This window comes from Centroberyx gerrardi, chromosome 9 (assembly GCF_048128805.1).
Source record: "Centroberyx gerrardi isolate f3 chromosome 9, fCenGer3.hap1.cur.20231027, whole genome shotgun sequence".
Taxonomy (NCBI): Eukaryota; Metazoa; Chordata; class Actinopteri; order Beryciformes; family Berycidae; genus Centroberyx; species Centroberyx gerrardi.
Genome location: NC_136005.1, coordinates 13475896 through 13496114, shown reverse-complemented (window position 1 = coordinate 13496114; position 20219 = coordinate 13475896).

Here is a 20219-nt window from a genome sequence, read left to right as displayed (position 1 = left end):
AGGGCTGCCCCCCCCCTCCTCTCCACCTTGCCTCCTGATAGACAAATACAAACTTCAGAGGAGCAAAACAATCATTTCAGACACACAGACAGGCACCCCCGAATGTTTGCTCTTCTCTCTCCCTCAGGCACAGTCATGTGATGAGAGATATACAGTATGGTGTCTGAACACAGAGGGGCAAGACAAGGCCTGCAGTATTGACAAATAACCACCCACCTAACTTTCATGCATCAGCATTACTTAATCAACTGAATTCAAATTTCACGTCTACTGCAGTTACCCTAACTTGGCTCTTTGCTTGTAGAGTCAAAATCCCTGACAACATTCACACACCCTAAATCCTTCATGTAAGACATTCTGAGGGGGACAACACAACCAAAAGAAAGAGAGATAAATAGAAAAAATAGGTTGTTAATCTCTCTCTAGACACCCCATAAATCACAGCTCGACTCTCAAGGCTATGCATGCTATGCTATGCTACCATGTTCTCTCTCTCCTTAACCCACTCTTCTCTACTCCTTCTGCATAAATATTTTCAAGAAATATAAAAGCGCTGGAGTCTCCTAATAATAATCACATTTTCCTAAGTGAAAGAGGTGGGGAAGAAAGTATCCTTTGTTGCCTGTACCCTGTTTAGGCCTCTTTCATAGGAAATTGAGGGCAGTGTCTCCTCTTTATGGCAGCCATGAAATGTGTCAGCTCTAGGGATTGGGGGAGGGTGGAGGTGGGGGTTGGGGTTGGGGGTTGCAGATGCACCCCCACCACTCCCTCCATTTCCAGGCACGTATCGTCACTTTTGGGTGAAAAACTCATATCTCCAATTTTGTTGATTTTCATGTTTTCATTTCAATTGCATGCTGCTCTATGGGTTGAGATACCTATACCAATCCTGTAGCCTTTAGGATTATTCAAAAAGAAAGAAATCCAAGGCACACTCCCTTATGAACAAAAATGCACCAACCATGCATTAGCCACATTAATAAAGGCTTTTTAATTTTTGTAAGTATGGGAGTGTGCCTTGGATTTTTTTTCTTTCTGGATAATCCTGTATGTGTACTGTACCCCATTTTCCAACGAGCACCTCTCCATTGTTATGTCCACAAGCCAAAGCAGCGTTTCTTTCTTTTTGGATTCGATATAGCCTTTACTTACTGAAAAACATACAACTTTTTAACCTCTTTACCTGTGCTGGTTGCTGCTCTGTCATGGAGCGACCTGCATAAACAACACAGCCTGAGTCTGCAGCCCCTCATGTTCTACAGGCCTGAGTCCTGGGACAGGACTGTGAGAATCCAGATGCTACACCTGAGCGCTCCCCCCTCTCTCCAGGATTTAGACATGGGTCCTGCTGTGTTATTTTGCCCCTCTGGCCATTTATGTTGGTCATCGTCAGCGCAGTGTACAGAAATGGGTTTTGTGCCCTCTCTGTGGTAAACTCACTCACATGCCATCGCATGTAAGCAGGTAATCTACTGACAGAGGTACAGGACCACAAGGCAGCCATCCAGCCTGATGAGACTCACTACTGCATTTTGGCTCGGGGTTGTGGTCACGTAGGCCCGGTTGTAAACACACGGACATACCAGAGGGATCAGGCAAGCTCTGATTCTGTTAAGTGCGTAATAGAACTGAGAGGACACATGACCTCCTGGATGCTAATAAGCAAACATGCAAAGGATTTTGAAGGCTCCAAACAATATCTCCCTTCAAGTGTCACTTCTGTCTTTTTTGCTCCTGTTATGTAATTATGTTAGCTGGCTCACATGTGAGTACCACCCACCTACTCACCTACCCTTACCTCTCTCCTCTCTTTCCTTGAATAAGCAAAGAGTGTCCTGTGGCTGAGTCACACTAAAGCTTAATAGTAATGATGGTGGTTTTGGGAGGCAACTAGTCTGACCGCTTGGACCAATGAAAGGGACAATTGTGGGGGGTTTGCATAACGTTTCTGTCAGTCATGTACTCTGTAAGAGAGCTCAAATTCACCACTAATGCCTGTTTTAATTTGTTGCCTCATTGCCCTGGAATCCAGGATAAACTGCTGCCGTTGTTCATCTTGCTTACACAATGGATAGTGCTGCTAGGAAAGTAAGAGAATGTTAACCAGGTTCATTATAGTTTGTTGTTTTGGTTACATAATAGAGGGGGATTTGCTTATGCTCAAGGAAAAGGAATACAAAATGGATTATTCAAACAAACTTTCAAAATATTTCTATGTAATTACAAACATGGAACTCCGTATAATGCAATCCTACTACATTGGCATTCAATGGTGGAAAAAGTACTCAAATCCTTTACTTCAGTAAAAGTAGCAATACCATAATGGAAACATAATTTATTAAACGTAAAAGTCCTGCATTCAGAAGTTTACTTAAGTAAAAGTAGGAGTAGTAGCAGTAAAATGTATTTAAGTATCAAAAGTAAAAGTACTCATTCTGAAGAGTGCTCCCTTTCAGAGTATTAAATTATTGATGCATTAACCTGTAAGAAGTATTTTAATGTTGTAGGTCTAACTGCTCCATATACTGTTGGGGAGTTTAAACTCTAACAATGTAACATATTTTATGAGCTTATCGTATGTTTTGCATGTAAAACCTTATTCTGCAAAGTAACTAGTAACTACAGCCATCATATAAATGCAGTGGAGTAAAAAGTAAAACATTTCCCTCTGAAATGTAGTGGAGTAAAAGTAGAAAGTCACACAAAATGGAAATATTCAAGTCAAGTGCCAGTACCTCAAAACTGTACTTAAGTACAGTACTTGAGTAAATGTACTTAGTTACACCAAAGAAACAGATCAAAATAATGTACAATTCAAGATACATGGGCATGACTTTGGATCAAAATTGAATTTGCCAGAAAGAAAGACATTGTTGGCTGCAGTAGTATAGACTGTCATGGCCCAGCGATTTAGCCAATCGCAGCCGTAGTAAAGTAGTAAAGTTACAGGCTTTACCCTCCCCGGGGTCTGTGGCTAGCATTACAGCTGAAAGATGGACAGCAGCAATGGAGTTTCCTTACAGGAATCTGTGTGGGTGTGAGAATGGGCGCACATGTGTATACACATATTTTTTTTTACAGTGGTATTTTTTTCCATTTCTTTTTCATGTTTGAGTGTGTGTCTGTGTGTGTGTGTGTGTGTGTGTGTTCCAGCAAGTGTGTATGTTTATGTAATGCTTGTGGTTGATCTGGTGTATGTGTGATGTTTGTGAGAGCGTGCACATGCATATGTTTGCGTGTTTATGCCATTGTGTCATGAAGGAATAATGTTTTTTGGTGTTTTGAGCGACAGACAGACTTTGTGCTGGTATGTGTGCAGACCAGATGTGGGCAGAATATTTACAATAATAGCCTGGTATAGAAACCAGCAGACTGCAGTGTGTGCATCATTTGGCTCAGCGGTGGATTATGTTTGTGCAGTCTACTTTGAATGTGTGTGTGTGTGTGTGTGTGTGTGTGTGTGTGTGTTTGTAAGTGTGTGTTTTTGCATGTGTATGTGTGTGTCCTTAGTATAGTATAGTAGAAATGTGTGTGCCTGTGTGCATGCAACTTGACCTTTATTCTTTATTCTTTTTATGCATTTTAATTCTTTATTCTCTCTTCTCATACACTTTATTATCTCTTTTAATTTTTTTTTATTTATCTTATTCTGTGTTTCTTATCTAATGTCTTATATACCTTGTGTAAAGCACTTTGAATTGCCTTTGTGTACGAATTGTGCTATATAAATAAACTTGCCTTGCCTTGCATGAGTATGCATCTGTTTGTGCAGCCATGTCAGCACACATGTGCACATTTGCATACATGTGAGTCTATCTATCAGACTGCCCATGCCAGAATACATATGTTGGCTTGTGCTATGTGCACTTACACATATGTTGGCACGTGTGTGCGACAGAGTGTGTTCGGAGAATGTGCGTTAGTGCTGTGTGTGTGTTTGTGTGTGCAGACCCATAGCAGCTGTCGGGCACCACCTGTGGCGGGGCCCTCTCTCAGGCCTGCTGCGGCCCCAAATAGTCCCTCTGGGCTCCCAGGGACCCTGGCTGCAGACGCCCACCGTCCGTCAGAGATGGCCAGGCTCAGGCGCAGCCCTCCCAGGGTGGATGGATCCCACTGTTATGTCCGTCTTCTCACAAACCACTGCTTTCTTTCCTTTAATGCAAAATAAATTCACTACTAAGTAATCAGAGCACTGTTTATTCTCTTTCTCTCTCTGTCTTTTTCCTCTCTTTCTCTCTCTAACTTCCTCTCTCACCTCTTTCCAGTCCTGCAGGTTTGTTTCCCCTTAGGCTCATTTTCCTCAGGATGGCTGACAGATGTCCGTCAACCCTGTCGTTTACCCCCCCCCCACCCCACCCCCCACCCCCCCACCCCACCCCAACACAATCCCAGGCCCCACACCACGACAAGACAGACATGGCAAAAACAGCCGTATTAACCAATGCCCTAAAAATGGACACTCAGTATTCTAGCTATCAAGATCTGATGATTCTGTTTCTGATAAGACGAAGAAGAACAGCCTACTTTTTGTTACGGGCTATTCGTTTCCCTGAAAACGTAAAAATGTGATAGTAATTATGTTAATCATGATGAGCTGAATAATGAATTTAGTTAGCATAATCCTGCTATCAGCAATCAGAAAATTGTTTATTGCCACAGTTTGTTCCGCATGATTTCTATTTACTCTCCAGCACAATTACATTTAGCTCTAATAACTTTCCAAACTGCACAATGTGAACCGAACCTCTCTCAAAATGGATGCATGTAATAATGAGACAGAGTGATTTTCTATCCCTGATTGGGAAAACTCTAGGGCTCAGTTTTCATTCATTATCTCCCTAACTCAATTTCCGGCTGAGCTAGCAGATAGTTACAGCCCATAACTTTTAGGTATGATTACTATTAACCTGTAATTAGTTTTCATGTTCAGGGAGATTCTCTGAAAACAGGAGAGGAGGAGGAGGAGGAGGAGGAGAGGAGAGGAGAGGAGAGAGGAAGGAGGAATATAAAAGAGTGACTAATGAAGAAATCCTCCAGCTCCATGTTGGAATGCTAAACTGAATCACAAACATTTGCCTCTCTAACAAGACAATCTGCCTGTTTGTCTGCCTTATCTTTATTTTTCGGTTACAATAGCTTGTGCTGTCCGTACTTGGCAAACAGATACGTTTTTTGTAGAAGTAAAACCTGAGCACTGTGATAAAGAATAATAAAGAATAAGAAGAAAAGTCAGCCATTAACATTGTCAACTGTCTAAGGTGATGATGGACCATCTTAGGAAAGTAATATAAACATAAAAATGCATTCAGAATACAAATTATGCAGGTAAAGTTAAGTCTTTAACAGAAATTTGAGGTATATCACACTAAAAATGATATCCAGGAAAAAAAAAAAAAAAAAAAAAAAATACTGATACTCTGGCTGATACTCAATGCAAGTGTTATTACTGTACATGGGACTTACTCTACAATATCATGACATAACACCTCAAACAAATAAACCTTTACAGTCTGCATTCCACATAAACATTTGTCATTTCCCCAATGCAGAAAATGGCAGTCAAGTTTAAGAATGTATGTGTTAGTAATTTGGAAACTTAGTCGTGGGGGTTGCCGGTGTCATATCCCACAATGCAACGGTGAATTCCTTTAACATGTGGTGAGTCAGGAAAGGGGTGGTTGACCTATGCCTTCCCATGAGCCCCTTGGGAACAGCTTTGCTCGGCTGCTCAAGAAATCTAGGATCACTGCACACAAACCGCTACGCTAGTTGTGACTGGAATTGTAATCACCTTACTTCTCCCCTACAAACCTGACCGGCTCCTTTTTCTTTTCTTCTTTTTTCTCTTTTCTTTTCTCCCTCTCCTCCTTTCGGCATTGTAGAATTTCCTTGTTTTTTTTCTGTCTTTTTTTTCTGTCTGTTTTAGTCTTCTCCTCAGTCTTCGGCAAAACACACCATCTCCACACATGTAATCCATTACACAAGGTAGAGCAAGGAGAAAGTACAGGAAGCTGAAGCTGAAATGTGTTGCTCTACTTACCTCTGTTTCCTGTTTGAACAGATTTCTACCGTCTGTGGCTTCCCAAAGTGTGATATCATCGCTATATTGTTCATTAATGACTTTTCGGTCATTTGTGACGGGGTCTAGGTGAATTTAAGCTTAGCTGTGTTTCGACCATCATAAAAAAAAACTGGATGAACATTGGGGGAATGGAATGATGCCTTGTTACCTGAGTGAGCACATATTGTTTTATTACACATTTATTTTGTATCTGCATGCTCTTTCCTTAACAAATGGTTAAAGTAACACTACATTACACAACATTTTCATGTAAATAAATGTCTGCTTTGCGACTCTATGGCCGATTGATATAATAAAATAGTGATTTGACCTTTTCCCAGTTCATGAAAGCTTTTGTATTCACTGTTCAAAGCACTGATGTTGGGAAGGTCTTTCCCAGGAAAAATCCCCCGCCACACAGGAAGTGATGTGTTTTATGTTCGGCCACAGCGGTTTGTTTGAAATAAATGGATGAAGAACTCAGTGGTTAGCATGACCAGCGATAGGCACCATGGCTGAACAGATGAAGAAAGGCTCGTACCTACAGAAACTGAAACTTCATCCAAGGAAAATCCAAGGAAACAGAATCCAAGGAAACACAGTTCTGGCCAATTTTACCACTTAAACTGTTCTTTTCCTTTGCCTCCTAATTCTTCATAGCGCCATTTCTCACAAACCCATGTCTAAAAGGATTTGCATTAAGCCGTCATAGATGGGATCCTGATAGCAGTGACAACACTTTGACTTACTATGCATCCGGCTACAGGTGCATTAATCAAGGCCAGTGGATCCCTAATTGGTGGAACTGCCTATATCAAAGAGAACTAATAACAGATTCAAAGGTCTCATGGATGTCAGCAAGGCCTCAGGGGGTATAGGGAGGGTGGGGAGGGGGTTTGGGTCAGGGTCGTGAGAGGCATGTGTCCCGATGGCTCTATTGTGGCAGTGAAAGGGGCTGTGTTTGGGGGACGAGGAGCGGCTCAGCTCTGGTCCGGCGGTGGTGGTGGTGGTGGGGGAACCGTTGGAGGGGAGGCGGCTAGTGGGGAGCAGAGATGGGAGAATGGGAAGTAGACAGCTGCGCAGGGGTGAATAGGAGGTCCCTTTGTGTCCTGCCAACAAAAATCTGTGACCAATTATCTGTGTCTGTCTCTCAAGGGGGAATTCTTGAACACTTTGGGTGGGTGAGTGGAGAGGGTGCATAAGGGCCAGTTGTGGGGGAGAGAGCTGGGGTGGTGGTGGGTGCGTGGGTGGGTGGTGGGTGGGGTCACGTATTGGTTGGGTTCAAATCTTGTCTTTTTCTTTGGACCAGACGTTTTCAGAGGACATGCTCTTACTAAGAAAATATAGCTCATCAATTTGTGTTTTAACTTCACTGCTTATGAAATAAAAGGCTAATAATAAGGAAGTAATAATGAGAAAAAAGTTTTGTAGCCAATTCATTGCATGAAACCAATGGTAGATTCTTAAAAAAAACGCAGTCAGAATGTTGTTTTTTTCACATCTTCTGTGTGTCTATTTTAAGCACAGGAAAATAACAATTTGTCCCACAATCGCCGAATTACGCCTGCCTGTGACTTTACCCCCACCCCACTGAGAGTGCTTCCTATTTGTGTGGTTAGATTTCCAGCTATGTGAAAAGTGTGTCCTACAGAGAGAAGGGGAAAGTGGTTGAGCGGAGGGAAGTTGGGCCCATGGATGGCTTGTAAGCCATGTGTTAGACATTAAAGGGCTAATTACAGTTTTAAAAGCCCCGTGTTTACCGCTGAGAAAAGCCTTGTTAGGTATATTTTACTGTCTCCCCTGAAATTATTCATCCTTGACAAGCTCAATTGACATTATCATAATTACAAATGTGATTGCTGCTTAATCGCTCCGACCGCTATTTCATCTTTTAAAGTGTCTGCAGCGGAAGTCAATAATGCTCAACTGCTCCGTTCCGTCCATTCATCACAGCACAGGATGCAGGATACAGGATAGTTGTCTTCTTGTAATGGCGCGTTTGAAAAGAAAACTAACACAGTAACACAGATACTTGCGTTGATGCTGTTCATCAGTTCTTGTGTCTTGTTGACAGAATTGAGGAATAATTTCAGGTGCTAAAAAACTGCTTGGTTGTCCTTTGAAATACAAAACATCCTCTTTCCAGATAAAGTCAAAATGGTCGGCTTTGGAGTTAATTCTGAAATAGTGCTGCAGTGTTTGCCGGAGAAGGATGAAGGCACGTTGTGAACTCTGCCCCAGCGGGGGCTGGGTGTGTTATTGCATAGGTATAGAATAACTCCGCTGCCTCTGACCCCACCGCCACCTCTCCCTTCCAATCCCACATGGTTGCCAATAGCGATGGCTCCAGTTGATCTTCACCTGTCAAAGCAAAGCTCTGACTAAAGACTTGCAGCTTGAGGAGAGGAAAGCAAAACAAGAAAGAGGAAAAGAGCAAACAAAGAGCTTACAAACCAACGAGACGCTTTTTCTGTGACTCTAAAGGAAGATTCTTTATTTTCTTGAGAACAATTAGAAGTTTGAGAATGATGACCAATAAATCAAATAAAGATTTACTCATGTGCATAAACACAGAAAAGATAATAATTATATTGAATTAGAATTTCTCACACAATTTACACACATTACAAGACGTGCTATATCCCTGACAATTTCTTCTTTTGTTTTTTTATTGTTGAAAAAATGAAACTAAACTAAATACCCAACTTCAACTCTGTTAAAATGTTATAACATGTCTTTAGGTGAATCAGCTAGTAGGTTTAAACATATTTTCCAATACCGCCAGTAATTTGAAAAGAAGAGAAATGCGACAAGTCCTAATCAATCACTCGGCGGGCCGCAGGAGGATGGCATTGTTTTGCATTTCTTCAGTTTGTTTCTTCCTGGGATTTTTCTTCTCTTGACAGGCGGTGCCGCAAGCATGCCAGCAGTTGAAAGAAGAGCCACATTCTTTCAGCACAGATTCCTCCATCTCTCCTTTGTTCAAAGTTTGTGTTTGTTTGAGGGGCTTTCCTCACCTTGAACTCTTTTTGTAGATAGGTAAACTCAGGTTGAAGCTCAGTAACTGCCAGCTTACCGGCCTCTCTGGCACAAAATGCAACACTTGAGGTGTAATTTATATAATCAGAGAAAATGTCAGTATTAGTGAATCAGTGACGTATGACAGACGTCACACTTTTTGTTACATGTTTTTGGTTACGTTAAGTGGTCACATTTTCTGTTGTCACATGTCAGGCCAGCGTTAGCCTATGGGGTATTTTATTGGTTTTTCACAATTACCCCCATCATGTGGTTTCCCTCAGAGTGAAAGTACAATGAAAACTTTCCATGTTTATAGGAGGAATACTTCTCAGGAGACTTGATTGAAGTTGTCTGACTAAAAAGAGAAGCCTCCTTGTAAAAAAGCCAGTGAGTCCTCAGCTCTGCTTGACTAGTGTCCCCCCCCCCCCCCCCCCCCCCCCACCCCAACGTCTTGGAGAGATGGGAGTCAAACATTCCCAGCCACGCTCTCCCCCATGGCAATCTTTTTAGAATTAAAAGACAAATTTGGCCCCGGATCCTTTCCCTGGGAGTTCTATTTGTCTTGTAACGGGGTTAAGAAAATAACCTTGTGTCTTTACCTCAGCGTGGGTCGGGGTCAGGGAGGGGGTGGGGGGTTTGGGGCGGGAGGCCACGCATTCATCCACAGGTCATTGTTACAGTAAAAAAAAGCAGCATGCAGGGGGACGGTCACAATGGAGCTGTGGGGTTAACGGACTCTCTCTTTCTCCTCTGTGGGTTTGTTCACAGTGAGAGAAGAGCTGCAGAATGCTTTATTCAACAGAGGAGCTATGGGGGAGAACGTGGAGATTGAGGCTACCTGTTGCATGAAACAGCTCAGGCATTATGCATGCTGCCGGCCTGCCACCCTCAGGGGAAGCAGAGCGCTGGCTGCTGATGGGGACTTGGCTGTGGAGCCTAAAAGCACATCTGGTATACGTTGGGTGGACTTTTCTTTTGCTTTTACTTTTTTCTAAGAGTGCAGATGCTCTTGGATTGCCTTTCAAAAAATTCTCTCCATTCTACAAAAAAAAAAAAAAAAAAATTGAACCTAGGCGATTTTTTTAAATTTTATTTTCCCTTTTGGGGATTTATTCTTGCTTGTTCAGTTCCTTAAGCTGTTCCCGGACACGGCGAACTTGTATGGAAGTGAACGCAGATGCAGCTGCTGAGCTACGTCTGTTGGCAGAATCTTACAGAGAGAAACGTATCGAGGGTTTCTACAGAAAAGAATAAAAACTTGTTTTCTACTCCACTAGAAGTAACAGCACCGCATGGTCTGGTCCAGTCGCTCTCAGAAGAGGTTATGTAATGAGCCCCAAAACAGGTGATGTATGCGTGGGCAGGAACCCTGGGCTGTGGCCTGGCTCCTGTTGACATTGGCCATGCTCTCTCATAGGGCTTGTCTGCAGCAATGGATGTGAGTGTGTGTGTTCAGGCCTCACACCCCCTCCTCCTCTCTTTCCCATTCTCTCTCCTCTCTAGCCTCGGTCCAGTCCAGACACTCGAGCTCTATGATGTGCTCTTCCCACTCACATACTTGATATAACTGGCTCGGATCAAACAAATGTGAATATTAGACACTAATATGAACGGACAGCTAAGATTTGTGAAAGGAATGAAACAACAAGAGACAGAGCTGAAAGGCTAGAACAAGCCTCTGGAATCAAACAAACTCTCTTACTCGCCTCTGCAATACTCAGCGCCACATGGACCTTCTGGCAGTGCCCAGTGTCTGTTGACTCACCAAGATGCACCATGCCAGCTATTCATACCTCCCTCCCACTGTTGTTTCTCCTCTCCAGCAAATCAGTCAGTTAGCCAACTAACCAGTCTATCAGCCAGTCGGCCAGCAAGCCAGATGGGAAATTCAAGACAAAAACAAGGGTTTTGACTCTGGTCCCTAAAAAAAAAAAAAAGAAGCAAAAAAAAAAAAGCATCTGTGTGACTTCTCCTTCTGTCCAAACACAGCTGTAATGTGAACTATACATTAAAAATATATGTGCATACATGTATGTATGTATGTATGTATGTATGTATGTACTATGTACAAGCTGCTGACTTCTCGATCTTATCAGCTGATGTTTGTGAATGTTATGATGTTCTATTGTGTTTCTATGCTGTTTCTATACTATGTGTTTATATTGTGTTAACAGTGTTTTTATTTACCAAAAAAAGCAAAGTTTTGAATATGATTTAATTGAATTAATTTGTATGTATTGCATGTTCGTATGTAGGTATGTAGTTGTCTGTCTGTCTGTCTGTCTGTCTGTCTGTCTATCTATCTATCAATCTATTCGTTTCTATTTATACAAAGCAATATGAAGGCTTATCGGGTTTTAATGATCTGTTCTTTAGTTTCATAGGTTTTGTTTGCACAATGCCATGCAATAACAAAGATAAGGAGAAACGAATATAAACACTGCACCATCTGCTCAGAGAAGGATCCAAGTCAAGTCAAGACCAAGGTAAGTTTATCATCCTTCAAAGGAATGTAATATCGTCCCTTTGAATCCCTTCAATAAAGAGAATACACCTTCTCTGCCGCAACACTTATGTCTTGTGTAAAACTCATTGCAGTGTTTTTTTTAGTTTTTTTTTAGTCCTACTGACACATTTGTAACCTTGACACTTCTCAATCTTGCAATCAATCCTTTCAAGTAACAGTATAACATCGGCATCGGCGAGTTACCGTATCATTCAGCAGATTAATATCGAGGCCCTTTTTTGCCAATGACTGGATTCAAGCTTTGGCGCAAAATGTGTTTTTGCTGGAAGTTGCGTTTTGAATCTACCAGCGTATATAGGTCAACGGGTGTGGCCAAGTGGTTGTTGGAAGAACTGAATAATCTCATCAGCCTCATATCACAGAGCTGAAGTCTTCAAATAGCCTTTCATGGGGAAATGCTGTATGTATTATAAATGTTTTTCTCCTATTAAAAAACCCTAATCTCTTCCAGATAGGACCATAAATACTAAAATACACAATTATAGAATCCAAACAATATGTCCTCTGAAGTCACATTTTACAAATGAAACAGTGATTTTGCTCTCCACACCAGTGTAAGTATAAATTGTAAAATTCACAAAAGTAAATATGAAAATCAAAAACTGCAGCTTTTTCTGGCCGACAAACACTGAGCCTATCTCTGCACACAGCTCATGGAAAAACAAAGTGCTCTGCTGTTCCAGACCGGACAGACTGTCTACAGACGTCTGTTATAATGGTGATGGCCATGATGATGATGATGATGGTCATGGTGACGAGAGGTTTGTACATCCGTTCCCCTGGAGAACCATCGAGGAGCAACCGTGGGCTCTGCTCCCCCGCTGGTCCGGCCCCAGACTGAAGCCCCTGTCTGGAATGCAATCTGCTGGCCATCTGCAGGCCTCCACGGCAATGTTTGATATTCAAACAAACACCTGTCAAAAGTCCATGTCTCATCTCACATAGCTCTTGGAAATTGGCAAAAATCTCAACTTCTTCCTCACTCCAAAAAAAGAGGGGAAGGGGGGCAAACGTGGGTTTTTATTCCAACCATCTGTGTGTGTGTTAAATATAGATTTTTATGGAAGGCTCAAAGGACTAGTTCTACTTTCCACTAAAATGTCAAAGAATAATAGGCCATTCAAGGTGCTGCATTCACTGAGGTGTTTGCACAATAAATGATTTCAAATTCAATTTGGTTTCTCTTCTTAACATCAGCTGGCAATGCCGATTGAACTGTGGATCTGCAGTCAGAATGTCATGAAGCCAAGAGCTTTGGAGGATGTTCTCAGATGAAAGAACAGTCATGGAACCTTTGTAAGAAATCTAACCTTTTCTTCCTCCTCCTGCTTCTCTGTTGTTTTCCACATTACTCTCTCTCTCTCTCTCTCTCTCTCTCTCTCTCTCCCTCACTCTCTCTCTCTCTCTCTCTTGGCATGTTGAGATGAAGGGTCTGCTGTAGGATGATGGGGCTCTACTTGGCAGCCGTCCAGATCCCACATCTGCCTGACTGCTGTTCCTTTCTTTCTTTCTTTCTCCCCAACAGCCCCCAACAGTATTGGTTCAGTTGTCGACCCATTTCAGGGTCTCTCTCAAGGTCTGCAGATGTGTTTCTCAGAGCAGCAGTGATGGACTCTTGCAGAGATCTCATGTGTGAGTGACTAATGGCACGGAGACATCTCTGAAGGCATTGAGGAATGGATTTATCCAATGTCATTTATCACACTGCCTGTCAGTGCCAATATAAATGCCTGATGGAAAGCACACATTCACCTTTCAGTGGAACAGACTGGAATCAGCTGCTGCACACGGCTGAGGAGAAAATCTGCTGTGAATCACCAGATAAAATATGAATACAATATTTGCGAAAGAAAGATTTGTACTCATTTTAATAGTGAATATCAATTCCAACAGCAGGAGCACTAAAAGCACAAAGCACATGTCTTAAGGTGGAGATGAAGCATTCAATAATATGACTCTGGTTCATTTGCTGACTGAGAGTCTTTATGCTAGTTTTGAATAAATACTGAACATCCAAGGTGAGAAAGAAGAACGCTTATTTTGTACCAAGATACAAATGCATTTAGACAAGAACACAACAAAGTCAAGGCCACCTGGTTTTCCCATGTCAGTGACTGTGACCCATGCAGACCATCTGTGGAGGCAGTATAACTTTAGGCCTCCCATTCTTTCCTCTTGGAAGGATTTTATGGCATGCTCGTTGCATCTGCCACCAATGGGGGTTTACAAAGCCCTTGACTGCAGTGTGTCGTCTCAACAACCATTGTGCTATGAGAGTAAGATTCTCTTAGGCATTTAAATGTATCATTAAAAAAAAGCAATGGAACGTCAAACAATATCATTCATCCACATTATTTCAAGAACAGAGTATATTCCAACATTGAGTTTACCTGGTTGGAAATATGAACTATGGTGTTGTGAAACCTGTTGATCCACAAGGCATGGTCTCTACATGCCAGATGACAGAGAGAGGGCTTTTTCTAAAGGAAGGAGCACTAAAAAGATGCAAGATGGTAATGTGGCAACAGTAAACAGGTAAACAGATTAATGAAGCACAAAAGGCAGGGCAGAGTGCGTGGGCGGGACAATAAACTAAGCGCTGAATTTTGTGTAAAGATGTCCTAACTGGCGAGGGAGAGAGGGAGGAAGAGAAAGACAGAGAGAGGGAGAGAGAGAGAGAGAGAGAGAGAGAGAGAGAGAAAGGTAAAAAGGAACAAGGAGCTGACAATTAGGGACAACTAATCATCAAGTGTGTAGCCAAGCGCATCCCCCCACGCCGGTGCCAGCGCTTGCACTGTGCTTGAACCTGCACTCAATGCCAACGGCAGATAATTATAAACCCGCAGGGCAGGCCTCCTCTGTGCAGAGGGAGGGATGGAGCCTCAGCCAAGCCTGAACTCCTGACCTTCTTCACACACCAAGCATCTGTTGTGGGCTTCGGGAGGTGCAAGATGGGTCACAGCGAGCCGTGAGGCAACGGGGAGAGAACGAGAGAGAGAGAGAGAGAGAGAGAGAGGGAGGGAGAGGAAGAAAGGGTGGGGGAAAGTGGGGAGAATGAGGGGGGATGGGTGAGGGGCACAGAGCAGGGGGGTGGGGGTGGTCATGGGGGATGGGGAGGTTGCAGAGGTAGGGGGGGCGGGGGGGTCACACTGGAGAGTCACTTTGTTGGCATTCTTTGGTGAGTGCCCCTGACCAATCAGAGGAGAGGACAGACCACTGTGTTTGACAAATCAGACTGAAAACCCCAGTAAGAGAAATTCCTTTTGTTATGCCTGTTTGGTTATCTCTCTCTCTTTATCAGCATTCATTAGGTGGGGAAATGCAATCTGTTCAAGTCCTTTGTACACAAAGCAAAGAAGCCTTTGTTTCACCTTAATCATCTTTTAAAGTTTCCTTAGCTTATCAATACATTGTAACCCATAATCAACAGTTAATTCTTTAAATCCTTGATTGTCAGTAGTTTTAAAGTCAGTAATGCCCCTGTGTGACACGCAACGCAGAGAGGTAGAGAAAATACTCCAAATTAAAAAAAAAGAAGAAAAAAAGTTTGACAAGAATCACCATCTTGGCCTATCATTTTCTCGTCTTCTCTGTGAAGTCAGAAATGTCGGCGGACCACCTCAGCTCATCTGGCCTCATGCTCTCATCATGAAGATCTCTCTCGCTTTGCACTTTGCCAATTTCCCATGATTGAATGTAATTGGGACCAGATAACCCCCTTTCTCTCTCTCCTCAGCAGTCTTTGATCACTTCTGACCTGGCTCCAGCTCAACTCTGACACACAGGCAACCATTGCTTGGGTGGCTTGTGATTGCTCACAGACAGACAGCGAGATATATGGAGTAGTGATATGTGAGTCTGATGTCTTTAAAATTCAACACACAGCAGTGAGTATTAAAACTTGTATTATCTGGTATCGCTCGTGAGTTTTAGCCACCGGCTGTCTCACAGCCAAAAAAATAATTTGTGCAAATCAATAATGTGAGTTGTTTGTGTTGATGTGAGTGGATATGTAGGGTTGTTTATGCGTGTGTGCATGCATATCATGAGTGATTGTCTTGGGGGAATAGAACAAGATGTGTGCAAAGATTCCTAAATTCGATTCAGGAGATTCGTAAATCCTGTGCAAATTACTGTTGCCTCTTTCTTTTTTCTCCGCCATTCTCTCTCTTTGAAACTTGTCTTCTGAGGCAATCACTCCCAGATGTTGAATATTAGATGTAATCACTTCCATTTGCCGGCTCTTTTACTCTCACTGCGAGGTGACACGCCGTCTCCCTCTGACATCTCCTCACAATGGACAATTACCCAGCACTCATCAATCACTTTCCGCAGAGAACTTTGACACCAAAAATCTGGTAGAAATCATCTCATCCGATAACCCAGAGAGCTCTACAAATCTGCTTATATGATTGTACATGTTCTATGCATCGTGTGTGTATGTCTATGTATGTATGTGTGTGTGTATGTGTGTCTGTGATCAACTCAAACCTTTCCTATTGCTTGCATTTTAACTATCAGTGCTATTCTGTGTGGCATTTCAGAACTGTCAAGTGCACTCGCCACTCGATATACTGTAGCTTTCATAAGCTCTGCTCAGACAGTAGAGCACACACACACTGAAAGAGTCGCTTTTGATCTACTGTTTACCAAATACTATGGTATCAGTTGAACTTTAAAGATATCCATGTGCTTACAGCTATCCTGGTGAGTGGAATTTATCTTTGGCATATGCAGAAGTTGAAAATTATGGACCAGGAAGGAGAACTGCATGCCTGTGGAATTAGAGTTGTCCACCTTTGCACCTTCAGAGTCTATACATTCACTTTCTTCATCTCCCTACATGTCAAGTTCTAGTATTTAATTCCTTTCTTTTCCTCCCCGTTCATCCCTTTTCCCTACCACCAACCTTCCTCATCTCCAATACACCTCACCATCTCTCTCTGTCTCTCTGTCTCTGTCTCTCTCTCTCTCTCTCTCTCTCTCTCTCTCTCTCCCTCTCTCTCCCTTATTCTCTGAGACAGACAGTAAAGCAAGCCTTCTCTGGCTGACCTGCGTTTCACCCCCACCTCCACACCGTCCCGAACTGCCGACGGAGGGTGAGTTACAACCCAGGATCCAATCTGGTGCAGAACGGGCCTGGAATATGGGCCAGATTTGGGTCCCACAGGGCTTTTCGGCCCCCATGGCCGGACTGCTCCGCTCAGCTCCACTCTGCTCGGTGCTGACGGGGTCACCCAGACTCCAGACATGCACAGACCGCTCACATCACTACTCCTGCTGAGGGAAATTCCTATGGGCTCAGTGGGAATGAGGGAGGAGAGACAGAGAAGAAAAGAGAGAAATGTATAAATGTAGGAGAGAGGAAATTGTGATTCACAGAGGGAGAGAGAAAAAGAGAGAGAGAGAGACCTGTATTTGCATTGTGGCCAAAGTGGCTCCTCTCACTTGGGTCCATTTTTGAGAAAGAAGCAGAGCGAATTTTGACATTCATCTAATTCTAGGCGCGTGCTCCTTTCTGCTTTTCTCACGACCCCCAGTTGACACGGCCACATCACTGACCTTTAGATCCGTCATTCAGGAAGTAGGGCTAAGGAGAAATTATAGTTCATGTGAATCAGATGTTACAGAGAGGAGACGGAGTGTTCCTTCACCGCCTGGCAGCACAGCTAGAGGGGAAGCACCTGTTTCCAAATAAATCTCCAGATAAAGATGATATACTGTAGTCTGATCATATGTCTTGAAATTTTGAAATCTAATTCCTTGTGCATATATACTTTATTTGCTCTCAGGTGAATTCTTTAGCAACCCTCCCAGGCCTTAAGTAACCATTTTGTGCTTTCCTTGTCTTCAGTAAGTCCTGGATTCCCGGATTTAGAGCGGAGGCCACAGTCACATGTCTCTCCAGTCGTCTTCATCCCTCAGAGGCTGCAGAGCGTTTTGACCCCGGGGTCTCAGGGTTGAGGTGGAGGCCCAGCCAGCCCTCGCTGGTGGAACCATGAACCGTGTCAGGTCATGTCAGCTCTCTGCTCAGCTCCCCTTACTTGAATGTAAATAAAGCCAGTTCAACTTGGTTCCACTCCACTCGCCCTCTCTCTCTTCAGGGCCATGTATCACAAGGAATGACATCGTAAGAGGAAGGCCCTTTTGTTAAGGCCTCTTCTTGTAAAGAAACAATAAAAGAAGATGATGGTGTGAGGGGGAACTTGGTTTGCTCTTAGCCATCAAATGCATGTTTCCTTGTATATTGCCTCCACACTGTATTGGGATCTAGCAGAATACACCAAGCCCTTTTCTGGACAAAAGCAAAATCCAAGGCGAACCCTGCTCGATGTGTCTGAATAAGCCATTTTAACTGATCACCTCAACCAAAGGAAAAGAAAGAGGCGAGGGCAGCATAGACCGGGTCCCAAGAGGTCATAAATTGTCAAGGCAGACCCAGTTTGAGCAGGGAATTGAGCCCAGGCAGAAGCTCCCTTAAAGAGTCTGGGGGTCTCCGTTTCTCTCAGGGTTTAACCCTCTCACCCCTTCTCATTGGCCACTCTTTTATTCAGTAGGCTGATTTATTGGCGCTCGCAAGGGAGAAAAACAAGCATGGCACAGCCTTTCCTTTGATAAATGACCCAAACCACTATCTTCATCTCAACTGGGACCTACGGCTCCACTGGAAAAGAAGGTGTGTGTGTATGTCTGCGCGTGTGTGGGTGTGTGTGTGTGTTACGTTTGCTTGTGCTGTTCACTCTGTGCAAATTGGGGTCACGTTTGTGTTTTTCTTTTGCATACAATGTGCTCGTGACAAAGGGAGAAACAGCAAACGGCAGAAAAAGCCAACAGAGAGAACTCATATAAATGTCTGGTTCAGTGACAGAAATTACAGACAAACAATAATGGCACGCCACCATCTTATGCTATCATGACAAAATGAAACAGAACTGTGATCGATATGCATTATGATACAAATATCTCTTGTGCTATCTCAACAACCACCTTCTCCTCTACCAGTTCTCTCTCTCTCTCTCTCTCTCTCTCTCTCTCTCTCTCTCTCTCTCTCCCTCTCTCCCTGGTGGTTCTGTCTCTCCCCATGGTCCCCCTATCCCTGGACCTGCCCCTGGCTGCCCCAATGCAACACAGCCCCTCTTCTCCCCAAATGAAATTCTTTGGAAAGTCATTTTATATCACCCTTTGAACGTGCATTGAACTGTAAAACCACCCCATTGGAAACAAAATAAAAGGATAGGAGAGGGAGAGAAAGGGGGGGATGGGGCAAGGAGGAGAATTATAATTCTTTGCAGGCCTTTGGTATTAACCCAAACACCAGAGCTGTCAGCAGTTCAGAGAGGGAGGTGCGAGGGGCAAACATTCAGTGTTAATTGGCACTTTGTAAGCTCTGAGCCTTCCTTTTGTGGGGGAAGTGGAAGAGAGAGTGAGTGAGCGAGGGGGGAGAGAAAGGAGGGAGGAGGGGGTCGACAGAGGGGGGAGAGAGAGAGAGAGAGAGAGAGAGAGAGAGAGAGAGAGAGAGAGGGAAGGAGAGAGAGAGAGAGAGAAAGCCAGCTCTTGTTCTTGTAGGTTTGTTGGGCCTTGTTGAGGGTGTTTACGGTTCACTTCTTATCCTTTGTTAATTGGGCTTTCTCTCCCCCAATGAAAAAAAAAAAAGAAGAATTCATGTAACCCCCACCCTGCCACCCATGCTCCCTGTGACTCGCCCCACCAGCCTGATCAGCAACAGAGGGATAAAAGACAAGAACATAACGAAATGATTGTCCTACGTACATCATTAAATTCTTAAACAGAATCAAAACAGTTTGGGTCCGTATTTTATCGTATCAGATGTCATTGAAACTGTACTATTATTGTTAGCTAGTGCAAGACACTCTGAAGTTGGAGAAACCTGAGCATATAACCTCCAGCATATCATTTTTAATTGGGAGAGTTTGGGTGAAAACAGATGGGTGTCAATTCTTTTCTACTCTTGTTTTTGTTCTTTTGAATAAAGAAGTGAAGGGGCCAAAATAGAGAAATTATCAAAAGAGAGAGGGAAAAAAAGACTTTCAGGAGCAGCAACCATTTTTTGGCAGTAATAAGCGCCCCCCCCCCCCCCCTTACAGATCCAGGTTTGTGTGTTGCATGAAGAATTAAAATCAGAGTTTGTTTTTTTTTTTCTGACCCCATCCAACACCTTCGGCATTAATTGTGAAAGAGGTGATGAGATGAAGTGGATGAGAGATGAACTGGAATAGAAAGACAGACCTTTACAGGATGTAAAAACACCCCGTCTTTCCTCCTTGTGTATCCTCTCCTTCCGTCTATGTGTTTGGAGTTATCTCAAATAATTAGAGAGGAAGAGAATGAGAGAGAGAGAGAGAGAGAGAGAGAGAGAGAGAGAGAGAGGAAGGTACCTGTCTTTGAGAGAGGCGGGAGGAGGCTGGCCTTCTCTACTTCACAGCAGCTCTGGCCTCTCTGTCCGTCTTTCCCTCTCTCTCCCACTGACTGATGTAAATAATAATAGTGCCAGTACTGAAAGGACACAGGTGTCAACCATTGTGCTGCTCTGAATGGAGCTGGGGGAAGGAGGTCAGGGGCCACAGGGCCACCTCAGCCACCTCTCACACC